This window comes from Pelophylax lessonae, assembly GCF_965119305.1.
Source record: "Pelophylax lessonae genome assembly, chromosome: 2".
In the NCBI taxonomy this organism is placed as follows: Eukaryota; Metazoa; Chordata; class Amphibia; order Anura; family Ranidae; genus Pelophylax; species Pelophylax lessonae.
The window spans coordinates 531,559,340-531,584,942 of NC_138769.1; the positions used below are offsets into that span (position 1 = coordinate 531,559,340).

At 40.3% G+C, this 25,603-nt stretch overlaps 2 pseudogenes across 2 annotated transcripts; both read left to right on the plus strand.

Moving 5' to 3' along the window:
* Positions 1-7,426: 7,426 nt before the first annotated feature.
* LOC309548173 lies at positions 7,427-8,114 on the plus strand (annotated as a pseudogene). Its single transcript has one exon. The product of its transcript is annotated as an uncharacterized misc_RNA (transcript).
* Positions 8,115-9,646: 1,532 nt separating this feature from the next.
* On the plus strand, positions 9,647-24,035 carry LOC309548174 (annotated as a pseudogene). Its single transcript has 4 exons — positions 9,647-11,021; positions 17,577-18,027; positions 18,960-19,163; positions 23,894-24,035. The product of its transcript is annotated as an uncharacterized misc_RNA (transcript).
* The last annotated feature ends 1,568 nt before the right edge of the window (positions 24,036-25,603 follow it).

The following is a 25,603-nucleotide window of genomic DNA, read 5'->3' on the forward strand; positions in this document are numbered from 1 at the left end:
CTTCAGTCTTGTCACAGTTTAATTGAGGGAAATTATCAGCCATCCGAGTTTTTATATCACAAATACAGTTAGATAGGAGAGAAGCAGCCAAAGTAGAATACGGTTTAGTGAGGATGTATATCTGAGCGTCATCAGCATAGAAGTGATAATTGGGCCCGTGTAATCTAGGCACTTGGCCAAATGGAAACATGTAAATGCTAAAAATTTGTGAGCTTTTTTAATATAATTAGTTTGTGACTTTGAACCTTTAACCACTTCCATACCGCGTCATTGAAAAATGACGGCGGCAGGAAGGCTCTCTCGATCCGGGCCGACGTCATATGATGGCGGCCCGCTCTCGCCGCTACTGCGCGCCCCTGGGGGCGCGCAGTGCAGTGATCTGGGATGAGGCTCGTCCCTCGGATAAACAGCCAATGAAATTGGCTGTTTACCACGTGATCGGCTGTGTCAATCACTACCGATCACATGAGCGGCTCCAGCATGAGCCGCTCGTTCTCTCCTCAATGCGCGGCAATCGGGGACCAGGCTTGTCCCTCGGACAGAGCCCATTCCCGATCTAGGTAAAGAGCCAATGAAATTGGTTCTTTACCACGTGACCGGCTGTCAATCACAGCCGGTCACAGAATGTCAACAGAGAACACGCTAACTAGCTGTCACCGTGTTCTCCTCCTCACACACTGATCCTGTGTGAGGAAAAGAGTGTGGTAACAGCTAGTTACCGATTACAGTGCACCCCAAAACACACTGATTGCCCCCCCCAATAAAGAGGACCTGTCACTAGCCCATCAAAGCACCTGTCACTAGCCCATCAAAGTACCTGTCACTGGCCCATCAGTGTACCCGAGTACCTGTCACCAGCCAATCAGGTACTCTGATGACAGGTACTCAGGTACTCTTATGGGCTGGTGACAGGTATGTGGGTATTCTGATGGGCTGGTGACAGGTACTCGGGTACTCTGATGATAGGTACTTGGTTACCCTGATGACAGTTGCTGGGGTACTTTGAGTACCTGTCATCGGAGTACCTGAGTACCTGTCATCAGAGTACCTGAGTATCTGTCACCAGCCCATCAGGTACTCTGATGACAGGTACTCAGGTACTCTGATGGGCTGCTGACAGGCACTCGGGTACTCGGGTACTCTGATGGGCTGGTGACAGGTACTTGGGTACTCTGATGACAGGTACTTGGGTACTCTGATGACAGGTACTCGGATACTCTGATGGGCTGGTGACAGGTACTTGGGTACTCTGATGGGCTGGAGACAGGTACTCGGGTACTCTTATGACAGGTACTTGGGTACTCTGATGACAGGTATTCGGGTACTTTTAGTACCTGTCATCAGAGTACCTGAGTACCTTTCTGAATCCGATCAGTGTACCTGAGTACCTGTCTGCAGCCCATCAGAGTACCTGAGTACCTATCTGCAGCCCATGCCTCCTAGATTATGTGTTGGGGTGCTTGCTTTCCAAAATGGGGTCATTTTGTGGGGGTTTGCATTGTCCTGGGGTTCCAGGGCCATCAAAAGTGTGATTGGTTGTAATGAAATTATATATGTAATTTATGCTCCTAGAACACCTGACGGTGCTCCTTGCATGTTGGGCCTCTGTATGTGGCTATGCTGTGACAAAGTACCACATATGTGTTATCACTATACTCAGGAGGAGTAATAGAAATGCATTTGGGGTGTCATTTTTGCTATGTACATCCTATGTGTTAGAAATATCCATACAACTCTGTGTAAAAAAAAAAATGCGTTTTCATTTTCTTTCCACATTTTTCCACATTTTCCAAAAAAAAAATGACATGTTCAAAATACTCATTATGCCTCATAGAATATACATTGGGGTGTTTTCTTTCCAAAATGGGGTAATTTTGTGGGTAATTCCATTGTCCTGGTGCTCCAGGGCCTTCAAAAGTGTGATAGGAAATTATATGTGTAATTTATGCTCCTGGAACACCTGACGGTGCTGGGCCTCTGTATGTGGCCAGGCTGTGACAAAGTCTCACATATGTGGTATCGCCATACTCAGGAGGAGTAGTAGAATGTATTTTGGGGTATAATTGCAAGTACGCATATACTGTGTGTGAGAAATAATTTGTAATTATGACAATTTTGTGTAAAAAAAAAAAGAATTATTTCTTAATTTTCCCAAGAATTGTGGGAAAAAATTACAACTTCAAAAAACTCACCATGTCTCTTACTAAATACCCTGGAATGTCTACTTTCCAAAAAGGGGTCATTTGGGGGGTATTTGTACTGTCCTGACATTTCAGGGCCTCACGAAATGAGATAGGCCATCAGTACATCGAGCGTGAAAAATTTTCAATGATTGGCACCATAGCTTGTAGACTCTATAACTTTCACACAGACTAAATAATAACCACTAATTTGGGTTATTTTTACCAAAGATATGTAGAAGTATAAATTTTGGCCCAAATTTATGAAAAAAAATTACTTATTTGCAAAATTGTATAATAGAAACTAAAATAAAATGTGTTTTTTTCAAAATTTTCGCTCTTTTTTCACTTATATCGCAAAAAATAAAAAACCCAGTGGTGATTAAATACTACCAAAAGAAAGCTCTATTTATGTGAAATAAAATGATACAAATTTGATTGGGTACAGCGTTGTATGACTGAGTAATTATCATTCAAAATGTGAGAGCTCCGAAAGCTGAAAATTGGTCTGGGCAGGAAGAGGGTGTAACTGCTCTGTATGGAAGTGGTTAAAGTCCAGTAGCTTCTTTTGTATGGTTAGGGAGTTTCAAAAGTGAACAGTCTATTTGCCTTTAGTAAATCAACCCCTTTGTGTCCATATTTATATGCTACAGCATATAAAGATATTTTAGTTAATTACATGTGTCCACAATTTTGGGAGGATGTCTTTCTTTACCAGCATGACCACGAACCTGTGCATCAAGTCAGGTCCAGAAACATACATGTTGATGAGTTTGGAGTGGAGAAAGTTAGGGGCCCACTCTATTGAAAAGCTTTGAGAAAACTGTATATTGCAAGCCAGAAATTATAATCCAACATTAGTAACTGACCTCAAAAGTACCCAAAGGCACACTTCAAAATCTTGTGTCAAGTGAAGGCTGGCAAAACCACAAAATAAGTGAAACAACTCTTTATTAATGCCCATTTTATGGGATGTCCAACAAGTTTATTAGGGTGTAATGCTGAGGTGTCACATAAATGTTTGGTTATATAATGTAATATGAAATAGACATTTGAAATTTTCATGTGCTGAAGTAAAAAAAAAAAAAAAATTATTCAGCCTGAGCTTTCATGAAAATGCACTCACTGCAAGAGGCTGAAAGAAGCCATCCCCTATAAGAAATGTTATAATTAAGAAAGTATGATTTTTAAAAATACCTGACACTGTCTTACTGAGCTTTGAAGGTTAATTTTAAGCATACTTTAATACATGTGAGGAATTGAAAAGTAAATAACAATATACATATAAAAAGAATTGTGCAGTTATTTCATGAATTGATTCCAGATAAACTGTTTCTCTTCTTCTCACATGGGTACACCTTCAACTAAACTCTAATTAGCCTGTGGAGAGCTAGTTAATCCTGCTTGTCTACTGCTCTCTTTCATTTAGGGAGAGTGGTTTTGCTCATGCATTGCAGCAGATTTCCAACTGTTATTAGGATTAGACTATAATTGTAATATAAAATGCTTCCGGTTTAATCATCTCCTAACATTATCAATATAAATTGTGGAGATACTGTAACTCCTGATGCCAGACAAAATATATGTTAAATATTTTAGTGTTAATCATTAAAACCACCTGCGCAAAAGATAATTGATTGTGAATGTGTATAATGTGAATTAACAAATGTGTATGTGGAATGTTTCCAACAGGTGAGCAGCACCATATATAACGTGAAAAAACGTGCAATATAAAAACTTAAATATAGATACCACGCTCAAACAAGTGACATAGCATAAATGAATAATTAGTTAATCGATATGCAACATCAATCAATTTTGTGCAGGATAAGTGATAAAAATAAAGTCTCTAGTGTAAGGAAGCCACAGAGGATATCCCAATCTCAAGGAGATTATTTTAGGAAACACTGCTGTTGTTCACACAGGTATAGTTCATCTTCACCTCAGGTCTTCCACCCAGTGAGCACAAATACAACTTACCAGAAATATTGGACCCCTTAATTACAGGGGGTCAGATACAGCGATGCTCTCAATTCAATGGCTTGGACAAAACGGTATTTCCATTGTTATGACACCACCAAAAAATATATATCTATCCGGCTGGTAACTTTCTGAGATCAATCTCCCATAAGATGTAGTACAGATCAGCCCGTATTTCACATCCGTATAGACAAGGATATATTTGGAGAGACAAGAGAAGAAGCTTTCATGGCGTAGTATCACAATAAGTGTTTATTTAGAACAAAGAATTGCACTTACTACAGAGATCTTCTAAAATTGCCAATATGCAGTAACGATTGTGGTTTCCGACAGGGGATACCGCTTCTGCGTTCCACCTGCGCTCCAAAGGAAACCGGAAATTGCGTAGTTGCAATCCCACGTCCCGACCCGTTTTTGTCAGCAAGCAGGCAATGTCATCAAGGGTCATTTCTCTGTATTCAGTCTGGGCAAACGTCACCCTCTGCAAGAAAGGGTTAATGCCTTTGCTGCGCTTCCTGTACCAGCAACATTTAAAGCACTAAGACAGTTCCTAGGATTAGTGAATTTTTCAAGAGTTCGTTGAGTTATTTGCTGATAAGGCAAAATGTTTGTATGATCTTCTAAAAAACAATAAGGAAAATGGTTTTGGTCCTTGGACAGAAGTTCAGCAAATGCTGAAATGAAAATGATATTTCTTCTGTGTTGCTTCAATTACAAGGAGGAAATTGGAGAATTTCTGGATATTTCTCTAGGAATTTAACACCAGTTGAAAAAGGTTTTGACACATGCGTCAAACAATTGGTAGGAGTTCATTATACAGTAAAGGCCACTGAGCACATTGTAGGATTAAACAAAATTATCTTACAGACACCTCATTCCACCCTGAAATTTCTCCTTGAGAAAAATATTCCAGGTGTTTCCATACAAAGATTTTCACAATGGTTGTTGGCTTTATCACCTAAGCAGATCCAGGTTGAACATAATGCTAAATATGTACTCCCTCAATTGATGGAATGTAATGGATTAGAACATGAGTGTTCATGTGAAGTCCAGGATGGCTTCTCTCCTCTGTTTTGCAGAGAAGCAGAGAAGACTGATGAACCAGTGTTTGTGGATGGATCACGATACTGTATTTCAGGAGAGTATTTTTCAGGCTATGCAATCTGGTTTCCAAAAGAGAATATGCCACACAAAACAGACTTCCAGAACACTTTTCAGCACAAAAAGCAGAACTGTTAGCCATAGCTCTACAATGCTGACTGTAGACAATGAAGAGAACCGCAGTCCACTAGAAATCTATAGTGACAGTTCATATGATGTGCGTTCTCTTACTGAATATTTGCCAATTTGGAAAATAAGAGGTTTTGTAGATGCTTCAAACAAAGTTTTGGTACATAGAGAAATACTAGAATCAATTTTTACACTAGCAGAAAAAAACCCTTGTGCCTATGCAATTGTTAAGGTACCAGCTCATAAAAAGTCAATGATGAATTAGGCATTGGTAACAGCGCAGCTGACACATTAGCAAAAGAAGCAGCTGTTAATGAATAGTCAGAGATTCCATCTGAACCAGTTTTTGTGAGTGTAGTCAGGAAGACAAATACACAGGTCCCCTCATTTGCAGAAGAACAGAAAAGGGATCAGTCCCTTTCTGCTTCTCAGGTGGATTCAAAAACTCCCTTTGTTTGTGAAAACGGTATTTTGTGTCATGGCTTAAATGGAGTTCTGCATCCTGTTATACCAAAACATTTACAGGTGGAATTACAAAAATACAAAAATACAATTACAAAAGCTTAGGCTATGTAGGAAAGCAAAAATTTCTAGAGGTTCTCAAAGAGAAGTTTTTCTGGGAAAAAATGGTAGACAAGGTAATTCAATCCTGTCTTATTTGTGCTTAAGTGAACCCCAGACCAAAGGGACAAAAACCTCCCTTACAAAGAATTCCTCCAGCTAATGGCCCATGGTCCACATTACAAATTGACTATATAGGACCATTCCCCACAGGAAAAAACAGATTCAGATATGCTCTCATAGTTGTTGAAATTTTTTTTAAAAATGGGTTGAAATTTTACCTGTACATACAGATGATGCACTGACAACTGCAAGAATGTTAATCATGTTTTTCCAACTTGGGGGATCCCAATGAACCTCAGTTCGGTTCTAGGATTACATTTTACAGGTAAAATAATGCAAGCAATAATGTGCAAAATTTTGGAAATTTAACAAAGATTTCATGTTCCATACCATCCACAATCTGCAGGTATTTTGGAAAGAATGAACAGGACTGTCAAGTCCAGGATTGAAAAAATGTTACTAGACAAAGGAAGTACATGGGTAGATGCTGTACCTTTTGTTCTAATGAGTATCAGGAGTACAACATCCTCATCTACGCAATACAGTCTATTTGAATTAATGACAGGTAGGAAAATGCCTTTGGTGTTTCCACATGAACCTTTTTTGTCTACTCCACAGAAAGAAGCAATTGAGAAAAACCAGGTGGTTACAGATGTGCAAGACAATCTGAACACCATTTTTACCACTTGCAGCTTCTCACATGCAGAAAATTATTCCTTCACACTCCTCAAAAATTTGAGAAAGGTGGACAAGTCATGATTAAAACTTTTCAGAAAACCAAACCATGGCAAAGTAATTGGGAAGGTCCTTTTGAGATTTTGGATACATTAGGTGTAATGATACAGGCCTCTCACTCCCATGAAAAATACGTGGAGAAGACAAAAAATATGGGTTCACACTGATCAATGCAAATTGTTTATGCCAAGATAATGATTCTGCATTTCTTTTGCAGATATGGCATCTGATAATCAAACATGGAAAAACAACAAACTCCAAGAAGAAATAAAGAAGACATCAGAAAATCAGAAAGAAGGGAAAAACATTAAAGGGAGACAATTCATCATCACAGGACTCCTTTTTTCTTTAATGACATTCTTCTTTATAAAAACTTGCAAGACTTTTTCCAGCTCAGCAGAAGAGAACAAGAATGAGACCCTGCATTAAAGAGACTTGCAACTATCCAGAAATAAGAGATATTTTCCTAGATACAGTGACTTTGACACAAACAAAGATGTATTTGGATTAATTTGCATAGGTTATGGGATTATTTGTTGTATGGATCTTTATTTTTTCCATAGTAACACTATTAAAATACACAATACTAGAATCCAAAACAAAGATTATAAAAATGCAAGGATCATATGTACATATAATAACACTGGTACATAAAGTATTAGTGTAATTTAACAAATATGAGATTCTGGGTTATAGTTATAAAAGGAAATGAGTCTACAACTTGGACTGGTGATGTAACAAGAGATAGGGTAGGAACTGCTTCTGTAGGAGGATCTAAAACAGATATTTGGTTTTTAACACAAAATTCTATACAGTTTGTAGATCCTGAACATTTAAATATTACAGGAGATGAAAAAGTAGAGTATGGGATTTTCAAATACTAAGAGGTTTAGCTCACGTCAAAGTGAAGGTGATTATTACAGTTGTTGATTTGGTTATTCCAGACATAAAAGTATCTCCGCAATCTCTTAAAGTTACAGAAGGAAAGGATGATTTAATTTTTACATGCACTATGCAAATATATTTTCCTCAAAATTCACTATTAACTTGGAAGAGAAATGGTGAGTTGTTGGATTAGTCTTTTTCATAGCTCAAATAATATAATTCGTAAGGGTAATTTTGGAAATATAGATTGGACAAATAATAGCTTTATTTATCATCACGCTAGTCCAACTCTATATGACACAGGTATATATGAGTGTTGCATATCATTAGAAAATTATCCTATGAAATGTGATATTGGCAATGTCATAGTTTTTTCCCCTGAAAAAAACTAAGTGTACTAATGGAAAATGTATTTCCGCCAGTCCTTTTCAAATTAATCATTTCCAATCCAAGCATCTCTTAACCCTCCTCTTGTGTTAGGGTCAGAACCGACCCGTTTTCAGGTTTTGAATGTCTATAAGTATCACATAAATTTGTTTATTGCATCAAAATTTTTTTACTTTGTCAGGAACCTCTATTTAAACAATGTAATAGAAAAATAATCTTTTTCACTAAATTATAAAATACTGTGGTGAAAATTAAGACATTTATGGTGTTAGGGTCAATTCTGACCCAGTTATAATATAGGATTATAGGACACTAACAAGTGCCAAAACTGAAATCATAAACACTCTCTCTGCTTAGTAACACTGACAGCCAATCACCTCTCAACCCTGTGAGCTGAAGTTAGGGAGGGGCCTATCTCTTTGCCTGCTTGTCTGCTTCTCTAAATAAAGTAAAGAAACATAGGACCAATACATTTCAGAGTTGCTGACTTTATTTTACCATTTTTTAAATTTGAAAATGAGAGGCATGCTATCAAAAGAAAGGTCTAGGGGTCACACCAAAAATATTAAAACCAATCTTTTCAAAGATAAAGAAGCCGGACAAGGTAACCAAGAGGTAAGAAACAAATTGGACGATAAATAATTGTTCAGAGGGTATTTTATGGCTGATTTAACCACTTAAGCCCCGGAAGATTTTACCCCCTTCCTGACCAGGCGCTATAAACAAAAAAAGAGCGTAAATTTTGCAAAAATAACAATATTTTTCACTTTTTTTTATATTAAATTCCCTCAAAAAAAATTTAAAAATCAAAATTTTTTAACATTTTCGGCCAATTTGTTTTATGCTACATATGTTTGGTAAAAAAAATCGCAAAAAGCGTATTTTGATTGGTTTGCGCAAAAATTATTGCGTTTACTAACAAAGGGAAAGATTTTTGTCATTTTTGGTGTTTTTTTTTAACGAGTAATGGCAGCGGTCTGCAATTTTTTTTTTCGGTACTGCGACATTGCGGCGGATAGATCGGACCCTTGACTGACATTTTTGACACTTTTGGGGGTACCAGTGACATTACTGCAGTAATCAGTGCTATACATATGCACTGTTACTGTAAAAATGACACTGGCAGGGAAGGGGTTAACTGTATTGGAGAGGGAGGGGTTAAGTGTGTCCTAGGGGCGTGTTTCTAACTGTGATGGGACATGTCTCCTATTGTAAAAACAGAGATCAATGGTTCTACATAGTAGAACCGTCTGATCTCCATTTTTACACAGGGGAGAATGACAGGCGGCTTGTTTACATAAGCCGCCCGCCTTTCTCCCGCTCTAGCGACGATCGTAGTGTGACCGGCGGACATCGGGTCCGCCGGTCACACGCGCTGACTCCTCTGTGAACAAGCCAGGGCGGGCACGTGCCTCAGCGGGCGCGCGCTCGCCCGCTTTTGGCTCAAATGCCGGTCCCAGGCTAGCGACGTAGACCTACGTCACTCTGCCTGGCCGGGGCTGACTGCCGCAGTAAATATACTGTGCGCAGTTGGCAAGCGGTTAAGACACGGGTCAAAACCGACCCATTAACATCATGGATAGTAACAGAAAGCTAACATAAGAGGAGGGTTAACAGAATGACATTTTGTGATTATACTTTGGAAAAGTAACCTTTCTGAATGGAAAAAATTTATCAAGGTCTCCTCAATGTCAAGAGAATTTAGTGAATATGGAATTGGGTATTGCTAAATGGTTTGGAACTAATAGTAACGCTATTAACAGGAATAAGCAAGGTATTGTAGAAGGTATCCTTGGAGGAGTTGGTACTATTGGAAGTATTGCCAATAGTATAGATATTAATACATTAAAGTCTGATCTAGAAACAGCAGGCTTAGTGGGAAGAAAAAGTATTAAAGTTCAGAGAAATTTAACCGAAATATTAGAAAACATGATAATGAAGTTAGCAACAGTTATAGGCCCATCTATAGTCCATTTACAAAATATTACTTTAAGTTTGATGGACAGTGAACAACATTCCCATACAGCCAGGACATGTCTAGAGATACAGACAGAGTATTCTACCATTTTTAAAATAATAGCATTCCAACGTGTAATAACTCCTCTAGGTATTTTACAAAGTTTACTTATTGAATATGTGTTTGCAAAAAATCATACTAATTTATGGGTAAATAAATGGGTAGGATGTAATCAGCATGAATGCTTTAGTACCACAATAATTCCTATAGCTGGGAGAGAACACATTTTGGTTCAAATTACAGTCTTAGGATTACCAGTTAGTGATACTCAGTTGTTATATTATCAACTACAGTTTACAGATTTTGAATAATAATTCAGAACCCAGAACAATTATATGTATCTTCCTGTTTACATTTCCAATCAAAGATAATCTGTTTACCTAAGCAGGACAAAGGTATTTTTCATTCTTTTTTCCAAAATCATTCATTATGTACAGCAAGAATAGAAAAAGTAAAAACTTCCTTTGACTTAACTACTCCAGTAGGAAAAAAGGAAGGTCTGTTTTCAAGTTATGACTATCACTGAAACAGTAAAAGCTTTTTTCCTATCCTGCACACAAACAGAAATCCTGATTCGAGGTTTGTATTGTATAGAAGGTGACCTTACAGGAATCAGTATTAATGGAGTTAGAGTAAATTTAACTAATATGCTTATAAGAAATGTAAGTGTTCTACCTATACAATATAATATACTGTATCTCAAGTAGATGAATTCCCATGGAAGGAATGGGCAGATATCATACAAAAAGATAAAGGATTATTAATTGCTTTATCTGAAGAACTTCAGAAAGCAGAGATTATATTTAGGCATGAACAGGGAAATCTACAAGGCATAGAGCATGATTGGTCTGAGTTTTCAGGTCATTCATGGTGGTTAAAGTTTAAACATACTATATCAATATGGGGAAAGGCCTCATTAACAACTGCTGCCGGAAATATATTATTGCATCCATTAGTTATTATATTTATTGTTATGATATTATGTATTTTATTTCAACTCTGTATTATGGTTAGAATGAAACAGTTTTATAAATTGATTAACCACTTCAGCTCCAAAGGGTTTCACCCCCTTAATGACCAGGCCATTTTTGCAATTCGGCACTGCGTTGCTTTAATTGACAATTGCGCGGTCATGCAACACTGTACCCAAATACAATTGATGTCCTTTTTTTCCCACAAATAGAGGGATAAACACACATCCAGGATTTTTTTTTTTTTTTTTTTTGGGGTGATAATGTGATTGGATTTTTATTGGACAGCACTAATGTAATTATTTACACTGTGATGGGGAAATTGGAGGGGGATAGGGAGGAGAAGGGAGGAAGGGAAGATTCGTCCTTCCCTCCTGTACTCTCTATACTCCTCTATATCTCCCTGATTGAGGAGTTGTTTTACAGGTGGTTTGGTTTATTCTTTTTTCTTTTTTCTTATTTTTTCTTATTTTTTGAAACCTGAATTAATTAAATAATGGTCAATGTCATTTAAATATAACTAAAGAGTAAGAAAGGGGAAAAGCCCTTTACCACCTCCCTTCTCTCCCCTATGGAATTTTTTTTTTTTTATTTATAGCAAGAAGGGAGAAAAGGGAGACGGGGGATGGAGAGGAGAGGGCTTGGAGGAGAATGGAGGGGAGGAGTCAACAAGAGAGGGATATTTAAAATTGAAAAATTATACTGTATAAGGGATAAAGGTTGAAAGTATATATGTGAACATGTGCTGAGAAACATTAGTTGATAAATAGCAGGGTTCTACTGTGATCGGGGAGGGAGAGAGCTGGAATCTTACTCTGTGGATTTCTCTAATCACAGACCTAAATAGGATAGCACACACAACATTGGGACGGGTTGTGTGCATTTAAATAACAAGTTGTTATTACTATAGTGTAGGGAGGGAGGGTTTCATTTTTTGGGGGGGGGGGTTTTCTCTCTTTCTCCTTATTTTTCCCCTATCTTTACGTCCCTCCGCTGCTGCCAAGCTTAAAATGGCAACTGTAAAAGTAATGTCACTAAACTCAAGGGGTCTAAATACACCAGAGAAAAGACATATGCTATTGAATGATCTGAGACTCTCTCAAATAGACATAGCATTAGTACAAGAAACACACTTTAAAAAAAACAAATTACCCATTTTTAGAAATAAAAATTACCCGTGGGGGTACCATTCATCTAACAGAGAGTCTAAATCAAAGGGGGCTTCTACAGTATATTGATCGCCAATAAAATTCCATGGACCCTAAAAGAGACACAATTGGATATGGAAGGGAGATATGTCTTTGTTAAATGAGAAATAGGAGGGGTGAAAGTAACATTGGCATCCATATACGCCCCCAACTATAATCAAGATATTTTTCTTAAGGGGGTGTTAAATAAGCTGTCAGATTTTATGGAAGGACAATTACTAATAGGGGGAGACATAAATGTCCCCTTAAATCCCTCATTGGATACCTCAACAGGTTATTCTTCGAATCCCTCACGTATCGGTAAACATATAACCCAAGAAGAACACACTTAGGCGAAAAAGACTATACATTTTACTCTTCAGTACATAAAATATATACAAGAATAGATTATTTTTTTATCCCACATAGACAATTGCATGCAATAGAGAAAATTGAAATTGGAAGCATAGCATGGTCTGATCATGCACCAATTATCTTGCAATATTCACTCTCGGAAACACTATCCCTCGGGAACAGGTTTTGGAGATTGAATGAGAGCCTCCTACAGATACCAGAGATGCTTAGGGATGTAACAGAGGAACTTAAACTCTATTTCCAAATAAATGAAACACCAGGGGGGGATTCAGGTATTCTGTGGGAGGCCCATAAAACAGTGATTCGTGGAATATTGATTAAGCATGGTTCGAGGGTTAAAAGGGAACGAGAAAAACAACTGACAACATTACTGTCCTCATTACATGAGTTAGAGAACAATCATAAAAGGAACCCAGGGGCTAACACAGAGACAGAAATGATCCATCTGCAGAAACAAATTATGGACTTATTAGGTTATAAAGCTAAAGCATCTTTACAGAGGAGTCGCAAAATAGGATATGAATCAGGTAACAAGTGCGGGAAACTGTTAGCTAATGCGGTAAAAGACATTAAAATAGCTACATACATTCCGCAAATTTTGTCATCTAAGGGCACTAAAATATCATTATATTAAAAAAGAATAGCACACACATGCAAAAGAAATGACTATCAAATATGGAGACAATCCATAAATAAAAATGGGGATTTGGTCCCACCATATGGCCATATTGTGCTCAAGCCCACCACTACGTCAAAGTACCCCATTGTCTTTGGGCCCTACACTATCCATAAAAAAGGGGTGAATCGAGCCTCTCTAACCCTTGGAGACAACACTCCTTGCTGGGAGAGATGTGCTAATGCACTACAAAGGACTCCTCCTATATCTACTTGATAGTGGACACTGATAGAGTACAGGTGTGTGTGGGGGGTGGGGTGCTCAACCTCAGAAGTCTGGTCAGACTGAATACATAATAAACAAGCAAAAAATTGGGGGAGCAAACTCTGAACATGTATATCTAATCAGTAATCAGTGCTAAATAATATGCACTGTTACTGTATAAATGACACTGGCATCGAAAGGGGTTAACACTGGAGGTGATCAAGGGGTTAAATGTGTTCCTTATTGGAGAGTGGCTCCGGCGGCACACGCGCGCCGCTAAAACTGCGTGCACATAATTATGTAGATCTACGTGATTATGCGCAGCCGAGCCGATCTGCTGCAGTATATCTGCATGGGACGGTCGGCAAGCGGTTAAGAAAGAAATTAAAAAGGTGAAGAAATTATGACAGGTATTTTTAGTCGGAGAATTACTTCTGGTTTAGCTGATCCAGTAATGAGCAGTGGTACATCTGAAGCAACTGATTCAAAATGTGTATGAAAGAGCCATAAATGGAGTGTGCGTTATTTAGGTAATATAATAAATTATATTTAGGGGGAATTGTAGAATTATTTTATTCATTTGGCTTTATAACAGACGTCTGTACTTATGCTATTTTCACATGTTCTCTTTACATTTTGTTACTGAGAGCTTGACATAGGTCAGATCCTGAAGTAGGAGTGTGATGGCTTGCATATAGACTGTTGAGATCAACGGAGGCTGGTCATGGATGTCTGTGGCCATGTACAGTGTGCAAGGGCACTTGAAGGTTATCTCTGAAGAATGTCATTGAGCCTCGTGGAGGCGAGGTTGAATAGAGGACAAAGAAAACAGTCTAAAAGGAACCCCAGAAGAGGAGCTGCCCAGGGGAGAGTATAACATTGGAAGGAACAATGGCAACACAACGAAGAAGAATAAAAAAAAAGGATCCTGCGGGACTGAGCACAGACAAGCTGCAACAACTTTGGGGGAGACAAAAGGGTAGATTCATAGCGAGTTCTGATAGCCAGCAATCTTTACACAGCAGATGTAGGCGTATAGTAGGTATCAAATCCTGGGGCCTTCAGGTTGACATGGACTGTTGCCACATTTGTGGGAAATGACTTGCCTTTCTTCAAGTAGCGGCGATGTTGAGGGTATGGAAGATGACGTATGTGATTAATCAGGAAGAATATCCCACTCTCTGAGCAGGCAGAGGCCCTCTTTCATGTTGTTGACAGTAGTGGTAGAGCCTTCTCTGGTGATTTGCAGCTTGGCAGGATACTTCCATTGGTAGCTCAGTGAATAGTTATGAAGGGGATCCCCTGAGGAAGTCACGTGACTGTGATGATACGCGTCGGGACGTTAGGGGATAGGCAAACCCAGAAGTGTGGCCAGCTGATCACTCTGACTATACGGAGAATACAACATTAATTTTTCTTTTAATTTTACCTACTAAAATGTAAGTTACTAAATTTTTACCTAAATAAATTGTTGAAAATACTACACTATATGGAGTCACTTTATTCAATATGGAGTCTTTTTGTTTCCCTATGGTGCTCTGCATGAGCTGGCGACGCTATGATTTCCTACATTTTACCCAGAGCCTACTCCATGACTGACAGTGCTTTACCTCATGCTGTTTCCTTACAGAAGTAAGGTAAGGGTGCAGTATACCCAGAAGAGTGAATTAATTTCCACTTAACCACCCGGTTTTGGAGTTACATACGTTTTTATTTATTTTTTTCACCCGTCATATCTTTGAATGTTCACTGCTACTTGTGTGTATTTATTACACTACTCACCTTGATGGATTTTTTATGGAAAAAAATGGACTTATGTGCACCTATTTTAATATTAATCATGCACCAATGATTTGTTTTAATGCACAATATTCAAACTGTTTTCTTCCACTTATGTATTCGATATCTATGTTAATGGACAATTGTCTGGATTTTCACACTTTACTCATATTATTTGATTGAAATATTTATAACAATTTTATTGTTTATTTGGAAGACACTATTATTTGGATTATTGCAGCTTCACATATTTTCATTCTATGTTGTACAATAGTCATCCCACCACAGGGGTCACTGTGACTTGCAGAGCTTTTGTTGTAGACTCACCACGGCAATCTTGCTCTTGCTAGAGACTTGCCATGCTAATTTGCTACAAATTGGAAAAGTGTCAACTAGAACACATGCTTCAAGTGCTCTGCAAGTGTACAGCTTGCTAGTGAAAATGTGCAGTACGTTAACAAAACTTACTATTGAAAACTGCTACAAATTTGTGGAAAGTTACCTTGTTACCTGGGTTGGTTTTAGGGCAGACCCAGAGGGGTTCAAGTAGTTAATTTGTGTTTTTACATTATTGACATAGCTGGCAACTCCTCTCCTTTTTCCTACTCGCACTTCCCTGTATAGTGTGTACCCTGGTATAGTCATTTTCTAGTCATTTGAATCCACGAACCATGTCTTTGTAATTGCTTTAAAGCCCAAGTTATCCAATGACATAATAGTTGTTAGCTCACAGAGCTTGCTGCCTAAACTATACACATTAGAGTTCAGTAAGCCATACTTGTGTTTTCTGTAAACTATTCAAAAGCAAATACATATACAAAAGTATATATTGATCTAATAACAGAGATAAGTCATGAATTTGTTAAATATACTGTATGTCATGTCCAACTAACATGATAAATTTTTTGTAATATTACTAAAGCCTTCACGTAATATATTTGGGTATTGCCTTCAGTATGGTCCTTTGTAATAACCTGATACAGAAGTAGGTCTCCATTTAACTTGAGTAGTAGAGGCATATGTGTATAAGCATCATCTCAGGAACTTAAGTCTAGCAACCGTCTCTGCATGGATTTCCTCCTGTTGCCCTTTTACCACACTTTCAAGTTTGTAAATTGTTTCTTAGTAGGTAAGGCCACCGTCTTGAAGCTATGCAATTTGCTGCCTAAAAGGAGCCACAGCATTTCCTATAGTGGCCTCTAAGTTTGGGCCAGATTATTCTGTCACGGTCTGGGGTCCGGCTCAGAGATCAATAGCTATAGCAGTAGAGGGACTCCCGCCAACCAACATGATTGGTATACAAGCAGGTCACCCTGTCAAATAATACAGGCTCATCTGAGGTGCGAAGTCTAAGTACTAACCCATGTTCACCAGAGCTTCTGAGGAAGGCGATGGGTTTAGATGCATGTTAGTATGGGGTTGCAGTTCTCAGGATCACCAATCAGGGCACAGTATAAGCTGGTTTTAAAGGAGCGGGGCCGGAAAGCCAGCTGTGGCATCCTTAATAACTGATGAGTCATCAGCTGTCAATCGGTTTCCCTGCTGACAGCTAAAAAAAAAATCCTTTAAATATAGTGCCTGGGGGGTCCCCTTAGTCTGCCTGTAATGTGGCCCATCTGTAGCACACATTAAACATTCTGCAGCAAAAATGACATTTCTAAAGAAACCCCCCCCCCCCAGTATATACCAGGCCTTGGTAGAAGTCTTTGCAGATGAGCGTGTAGGGTACGGCGTGCTGACGTCAGTGCGCTGCCCTGAGGACGGGCTACACGAGAGCCGGCCGGCTTCCTCTGAACTTTGAGCATTATTCATTAATTTCTATGTGAGTGTTAGTTTTTATCTTTTAATAAATTGGTTTGACGATATCATACTATTAAGCCCATTGTTTTTTCCTTGTATGGTGCCACTGGAGTTCCCACTTGGGATTAATATCAGGATCAGTCTCATCCTTCTCTGGCCATATTCATGGGGGCTCGCTGAAGCAAGGTTTTTCCTATTCAGAGTGGCGCTGTGAGGAACCATATAAACAGGCTGTTTTTTACTAGAATCTGGTAAGGAGACATGCATGTCACATTTGTTGGAGCACCATGGTGACAGCAGATACTGGCTTCTTACCCTTATTCACCCTTATTCACCTCACTTACTCCTATAATTTTGGATTTTTCATCTTTGGGACATTTTATTATATGTTATATTCATTTATGGACTATTTTTCATTATTTTTATTTATATTTCATGTTTTTGTGATTTCTAGTGGTCACATATAAGTAGTGTCCATGCAAATCATTAGCAGTTTCAAGGAAAAATTTGCCAGAAGCTTAACATATAAGTATATATTTGACAAAGATAAATACAAAACAAACACACGGGATGAAGACCTCTATAAGGGGTTCAAAGCACAAGACTTTAGAAACCTTAAAACCCTTATGCAACTTCTCCAGGAAAACGAGGACATGGGGCAGGAGGAGTCCTCATCTTCGGACTCTGCTTCCGACGATGGGGATCACCCTGCACCTAGTCCTCGCAAATTTAAGGCGAAATCTACCAAATTCCCGAATCTTCAGACTTGCCCAGCCATCTGGGCCTTCTTAAAACAAAGCCAGAGGGACATAGACAATTTGACGGTCCCCCCATCTGGGACCTCCAACTTGTCTGTCTCCCAAAAGCGTGCATTGGAAGGCCTTGTCCGTAACGACCACATTGTCATTAAGCCCTCTGACAAGGGTGGCAATGTGGTCGTTATGGACAGGCTCCAATATGAAACTATGTGCATGGACATTCTATCAAATTCAGACTGGTATGCACCAGTGTCACAAGAAAAAGTAGAGGAGTTTAAGATCCAATTTAAAACGATTCTGTTGAATGCTTTGCATACCCATATTATAGACCAGGAAACATATGATTTCTTAAATGGCCAATCCTGCCAACATTTTATTCTTTGCCCAAAGTTCATAAATCTTTGGAAAAACCCCCCGGTCGCCCTATTGTCTCAGGGATGGGCTCAATAACTGAACCAGCTAGTCAATTTGTCGATGACCAACTTCGACCCCATGTAACGCGCCTCCCATCCTATCTAAAAGATATACTAGAGTTGCTGCGAGTTGTTGAGGGACTAACAGTACCCGCTGGTTCCCTATTAGTAACATTGGATATAGAAGCATTATATTCAAGTATCCCTCATGACCGAGGCATAGAGGTCATTACAACTTTTCTCAGGGAACAAACCCACAAAAAATGGCCATTGGCTGAGTTCACCTTGCAATTATTGAGCCACATTCTGAGATCAAACGTCTTCACCTTCGCTGGCACTACATTCCTCCAGGTACAGGGAGTGGCGATGGGGACTTCATGTGCCCCATCGTACGCCAACCTGTACCTGGGGGGATGGGAAAGGGAACTGTTTGCCGACGATGGCGCCTCGATATATCTGCGCCACCTAGCGTTGTGGCGCAGATATATTGACAATGTCATCATTGTATGGACAGGCTCAGTGGGAGAACTTTCAGAATTTATTGAATTTATTTCAATCAACAATTTCAATCTTAAGTTCACCTATCAGGCTGATCATCTTCAAGTGCCATTCCTGGACACAATGGTATTCCTGGACTCTGACGGGAGTTTACATACTTCCCTGTATCGCAAAAGTACGGCAGGGAACACTATATTACATTTTTCGAGTGCCCACCCACGCCCTCTTGTTTCGTGTATCCCATATTCCCAATACCTTAGGATACGACGAAACTGCACTTTGGATGCAGACTATGTACGTGAAGCTAAAGCCCTGCAGTTGAGATTACTCAAACGGGGCTACACCAAAAATATTTTAAAGAAAGCGTACAACAGGGCCAATAGTCAACAAAGAGATGGCTTGATCTTTGGACCTCGAAAACAGGGAACAACTAACACTACAAAAATGATTACTTATGTTACATTGTGAGTACCTTTTTTAATAAATAAGATTGTAATTTTTAAACGGGATCACGCTATGGACCTCGCTTTCTTTTTCCTTACATATTCATTTATGATCGATGAGATATATTGAGGAGTGTTTTTCCTGCACTGATCCCTCTACCTATCCTGAGAAGTGGTCTATTTCTGAATAAGCATCCATGTAACATCAGATCTTCAGCGGTCTTGATTAAATAGCTGGGAGAGGCTGATTCATTAAGTTGATCAGCCATGGAAATCTGGTAAGCTGCTGTACTTATCCCATCACAGAGGTGTACCCCTTCCTTCACATACCCTTGGTGTCACGGGAAGAAAGCCTCCCCCTTGGATCATCACGCATGTGGATTTAGGATTTGATTTTATATCCTTTTCCTTTGCGACTTATTCATTTGGACACTACCCTCCCCCTCTTTCTTTGTTTTTAAATTCACATTATTGTGATTACTAGTTTTTCCATTCACTTGGACACTATTTTTCATCTGTTGTGATCATTTTTTATTTCTAGCGCTACACTTTATGGTTTAATAGGTATAACAAACACCATCAGAGTCTAAAAAGGGTCCTCGCCAGGAATTGGCACTTTCTCACAGATGATGCCATTATCTCAAAATATGTTAAACCCTCCCTTGAGGTAGTCTATCGCAAATCAGGATCCCTAAGGGACAAATTAGTGCATAGCCATCACACAGGTCCAGCGGAGGTGGAGACTGGGGCAACGGGGGGGTTTGGAACTTACCGATGCGGTAACTGTGACGAGTGCCCCTGGGTGAGAGAGGGCTATCTGCTACCTCTCCCCCGGGGTGGTACACTCAAACCTCGGTTCTATGCCACGTGTCTTACGGAGGGGGTCGTGTATCTTGCTACGTGTATATGTGGGGCCTTCTATGTCGGTAAGACGAAAAGACCCTTTGCCCGGCGTATACACTACCATCTCTATTACATCGATACGGGCCTAATGTACACCCCTATATGTAAGCACGTTGGCATACAACATAAATTTGACCCCTATACTATACAATTTTCGGTGCTAGAAGTAACAAGATGCAACCCACGGGGTGGCAACTTAGACAATAATACACTTAAAAACGAGGCCAAGTGGATTTATAGGCTTCAGGCTACTAAACCCCCTGGCCTTAATACTGCCATTTCATACAAACCTTTCCTGGAATAATATGGGCCTAGGAAGGTTCTTCCATTCAGTCTTTTCCTGACCCTTTGTCCCCTTTTTTCCTCTCCCTCTCTCCCCCCATTACCTTACTTTTCAATGAATTCTCACTGTTATCCCACTGCATTTTGCACTGGGTAATTGTTCTTATTTTTATATGTGCATTTGACACCTTAACACAACCCCCTCTTTTTGGGCGGTGTTTACGGTGTTTGAATAAAATTATGTTGTGGTAATTAAGATTTTGTGTTTGATAGGATTTTTACTTGCATTGTGGTCATGTTGTATCTTTGTGGTTTACTGGTACCTAGAGTGCCCTTTGGCCCTTGGCCGATGCTCGGGCGCCAAGCCGGGAATATACGGGGGGTGGCTAGCGGGTTTGCCCCGCCCCTCCTCCCTGAGCTCCCGCGTCCGCCCCTTGTTGTAGGCGGATGTTCTGATCGGGTGAGGTGTATATCGCGCTACGCGTGGTGTACCCCCACCCGATCACTAGATGGCGCCCGCACCGGAGATGACATATAGAGGCCGGTCATGGCTGCGTCACTTCCGGTGGGACCGGACCATTTAAGGACTGACGATGGCGCAGCGGAAACAGGTCACGACTACCTGACGCTGCAGCGTGCCGGACGCGCATACAGGCTTCTCTGCTTGTAGTAAGTATTTCTTTTGTATGGATCCATCTTGCTTTGCAATCTCTAATATCAACGGTATGTGCCCAAACTCTGGTACCCACTTGTCTATCTCCTCCTATGGGTCTTCTATATGTCACACTGCATGTTCATTCACCTGACCTTTAATTATTTGGCTGTTATCGGCCATCGCACATATATTTGGCATCCTATGGGTCACTTCACTGGCGGTATGCCTATAGCATGCCGTTCTCGTGAACCTTGCTTTACTTTAACCTTCTGTTGTCACCGGCATGACGCCGTTCTCTTTCTCTTTGGACTGTCCTCTCACCAACACTGCAGACAGTGCACTCACTTTTTCTGGGCTAATCTCAATCACAGCCTATGTTGTACTATACTATCTAACCCACTTCTAATGGAGGTTTTTCTTCAAGACCGTTTTTTTAACCGGCCATGTTTATCCCCATTCTCTACCTATCAGCCTTCTTTTTGGGCACATATACGGTTATTACAAATGACCGTTATCCCTTAATTAAGCAAACAACTAATTTGGTTCCCATATTTTTCTCCCCCTCCTTGCAGAGGCTGAGATCTTCTTCTTACTAGTGCTTGGATTGGATACACTAGCCAGTCGTTTTTGTCCTGGCCCGGTCCGGTATCGGTTGGCCCGTATGGGCACTCTTTACCTGGTGTCCCTCATAGGTCCCGGGGATGGTCCAGCACCACTTAGGCACACATGACCAACAATGCAGCTCACATGTATGTTGTATCCGACATCTATATGTTGGTAAGTGTCGAACGCTATAATATGTTTATATGCTGATACCAATATGATCTAGATCTGTGATATGTGCGTCATGTACGCAAAATTAACATTTCTCCCCTTTTTGTCAATATATAGAACTGTTATAAGAGGTGAAAAGCCATGTGGTCCCTGACGAAGCCATTGAATTGGCGAAACATGTAGGACCCCACTGACCCTGTATTCCTCCCCAGTTCGCCAGATACAATGTTTGTATAGATGTATTGTTGTATATGGATCAATTTTCATGCTGACCTTTTCTTGTATGTTTTTAATGTCCAATGCAATAAAAACTTATTTTTAATATAATTGTTTTTTTGATCTGTCTGTGCTACCACCACCCACCTTCAAAGTCCCACATCTTAGGTGGTTCACTGGCTGCCTAGTCAGTCTAGTGAACAACCTCTTTCTTTGTACTCATTAGCAGTTTCGGTGTCCTTCACTTATTATTTGATGCAATATTGGCATTTCAGGTGTTTTCATGCACTCTTTGTTACTCACAATAATATTATTGAGATTGGTGTATTGTATATTATCAATTATTTATTTTGCTCTCATTAGCGCAGCTTTTTTTAAGATGAGATAGTGAGTCCAAATTAATGAAAGAAAAGGTGCATTTATTCACTGCAGTGGGAAAATACAGTTTTACAAAAGCTCAGTTTGAAGTGAACTGGGCAAAAGCAGATGTATATCCTCTAGCTAACAAGCATTAGGCTAACTAATTTATAGTACTGAATATGCATAAGGCATAGGCATGTTCTAGGTTGTAATCTAGGTGTGATCGTATAATCAATCCAATCAGTGTCCATATCTTCTTAAGGTAAGTTAATAGTTAAATGGGCGTTAATATCATGTGACTGACTCAAAAAGGGAAATAGCAGCAGTCTGCCATGGCAGTTGTTGGTTCAAACTTGTTCTGACCACAAATGTATATTTTTCAATCAAATAGGAAGGTAGGTGGTTGGTTTTCATCAGGTGGTGAGTGTCATCAGAGGCTCATACTTTGTTTCCTATAGTTAACAGAAAAGTGTACATTAGCTCCTAAAATGAAATGACAGTGAAAAAGCAGAAGTAACAGTATATATATATGCATATATAGAGAACACATCTATCAGACCCTTATATTCACTCAATTCCCTCCTCTTGACCCCTATGGTAGGGTCACTACCTTATTTTCCTTACCTAATGCAACACCAAGGGTCCACGGAACTACTTCACTGCTAAGTGGATTACAGTAGATCTACTTCCGGTTCTAGCACATCGTGAGACAGGAGTGAAGGTCAGCGGCTCTGGCATCATCGGCTTATAAAACTGGCCTCCTCGCCCATGGTCTCCAGACTCATCGCTGACACTGCCACAACCAGGGCGACCCCATGGACCAATTTGTGGTCCACAATGGATCAGGTCGACCCCCACACCCTGGCAGGAAGGCTCTCCATCATCCATGGCCTCTCAGCCAGGTAACATGGCCGCCACACTCCACATGGGGGAGGCATATCTCAGCTCTGCAGGGAATTTGGAGACCACGCAAAGCGCCTATCTGAATTTGAACATCGGCTATCAGGCCTGGAGGATGAGATGCTGTCATGCTTTGCCAGTGACAGGAAAACTAGGCCTTTAAACCCACCTGCAATGCTCTATTCCACAAAGGAATAAAGTTCACGCTAGCCTACCCCACTATCCTCAGATTCACAGGTTACTCTGGCGAATCCAAATCCTTTTCTCACCTTGACGAAGCTGCCGATTACATCCAAACTTATCTCCATGTTTCCATAGACACACACTCACCTGCTGCTCCCTCCCTCTCGCCTAGTACCAGGGACATCCACAGCCCTAGAAAGGATTTGCTGAAAAGAGCCAGGCTCTCCAATAGGCCCAAATACGACAAACCTCATTGAGACCAGCTACTCCAAGGTCCCACCGGACTTTCTTATACCAGCTACCAGGGAGAGTTTCCAGCTCTTCAGGTTACATTCTATTAAGTTCTGTGTTATGAGTTCCTTCAATGCAATGTATGAACTTTGCGTCTAATAACTCCCTCAGTGGAAAGCGCGGCTAGCCTATAAGGCATGTTTAAATTTGTACTTTGTGTTATGTTTACTGTCCCATTCTCTCACAGCTTTACCGGAGACCCTAGGTCATTATATTGCACATACAACCAGTTTCCAGGTCTTTGGGATGCTTCCTACCAACACCCGTACCCTTGGGAAGCCCTCTATCATATCAGACCCCGCGAGCAGACCGAGCAACTTCTCCGGTAATGCTGTCAGCTAAGTGTTGCTCATGAGGAAAAAAGTGAAGTTCCCACATGCTATGGTATGTTACATTTTGTTGTTTATTGTTACCTATCTCTCCCCTTATAGGGCTAGTAACCACTCCATACCCACTGCACTAGGATGCAAGCACCCTCTTTCTTACACTCTCCTCTTTGGGTATTCCACCCAGGCGTCACCATTTTTCCTTTCTTTTCATGACATTACCACCCCTATAAAACTCCCTCCCCCAACCACACCTTGATATGAAAGTAATTTCCTGGAATGTCAACGGGATTACAGTTCCCCTCCATAAACAAATTGCCATTCTCAGATATCTAAAGCGCCTTAAGACCTCTCTTCAGCCGACTTATATCGTATGCTCAAACTTTGGGTGGGTCGAGTCTTTGGCTCAGCCTCTCCCAAAGGGGGAGCCGGAGTTCTTGTCCTTGTTCATAAAAACCTTCCCTGTGACCTTTTATCAATAGATACGGATGAAGAAGGCCATCTAATTATCGTCAAACTGAGAATCAACTCTATAAAAATGGTCCTCTACAACGTATATGCCCCCACCCCCCCCTACTAAATTCTTCTTTCAACTCCTCACCTCTCATTTTGCCCCTTTCCCCCACCTCCCCATGTTGGTAGGAGGCAATTTTAATGTGGTAATGGACCCTAAGGAGAACAAGTCTGATCCAAAATCCCACCCCATACTGCCCACAAACCGCATGCTTACCCCACCGGCACAGTTTACTGACAACCTCCAACTGATTGATACCTGGCACTCAGCTAACCCTCTAGTAAAGGAATATACCTTTTACTCAGCACCTCATGACACCTTCTCCAGGATTGACTATCTTTTCTGTAACTCCTCACTGCTGCGCTACACACTAGACCCTCTTATTGCAGACATGGTAGTATCTGACCATGCTCCAATCTCCACCACTCTGTCTTACTTTCCTGCCCGAACATCATCCAAACCATGGCGATTCCCTTCTTACCTGGCCAACAATTCTGACCTCCTTAATGCCCTCCGAGACACCTGGATAGATTTTCTGGCCAATAATACCCCTCACACTGATAATCCGAGCTTGCTGTGGGAGATGGGGAAAGCCGTACTAAGGGGAAAAATAATTGCCTTAACTGCGGCCTATAAAAGGAATGTGGACTTTCAATATCGGGGCTGCAAGTGAAGCCCTCTGTTCAGTGCAAACCTGATTTTCCCAGCAAAACTCACCTTCTAATAGACTTAAGTGGGGGGAGGCAAAATCTTGCTTTGATTTATGGGCAATGACTCAAGAACATCTGCATAACTCATTATCTGACCTCCACTATCATAAATTCGGGACCAAAACTGGCAAACTTCTAGCCCGCCTTTGTAAAGGGCTTTTCACCCCGACTCAAATTCACACCCTGAAAGACTTCACAGGTACACTATCCTCTGACCCAAAAGAAATAAATTGCATCATGGAAAAATTTTATACCAGATCATATGGTCCTGACCCGATTGATGAGGCTGCAGCTCACGATTTCCTAGACGTGATCCGGATCCCCATAATTGACCCCTCCCAGCTAGC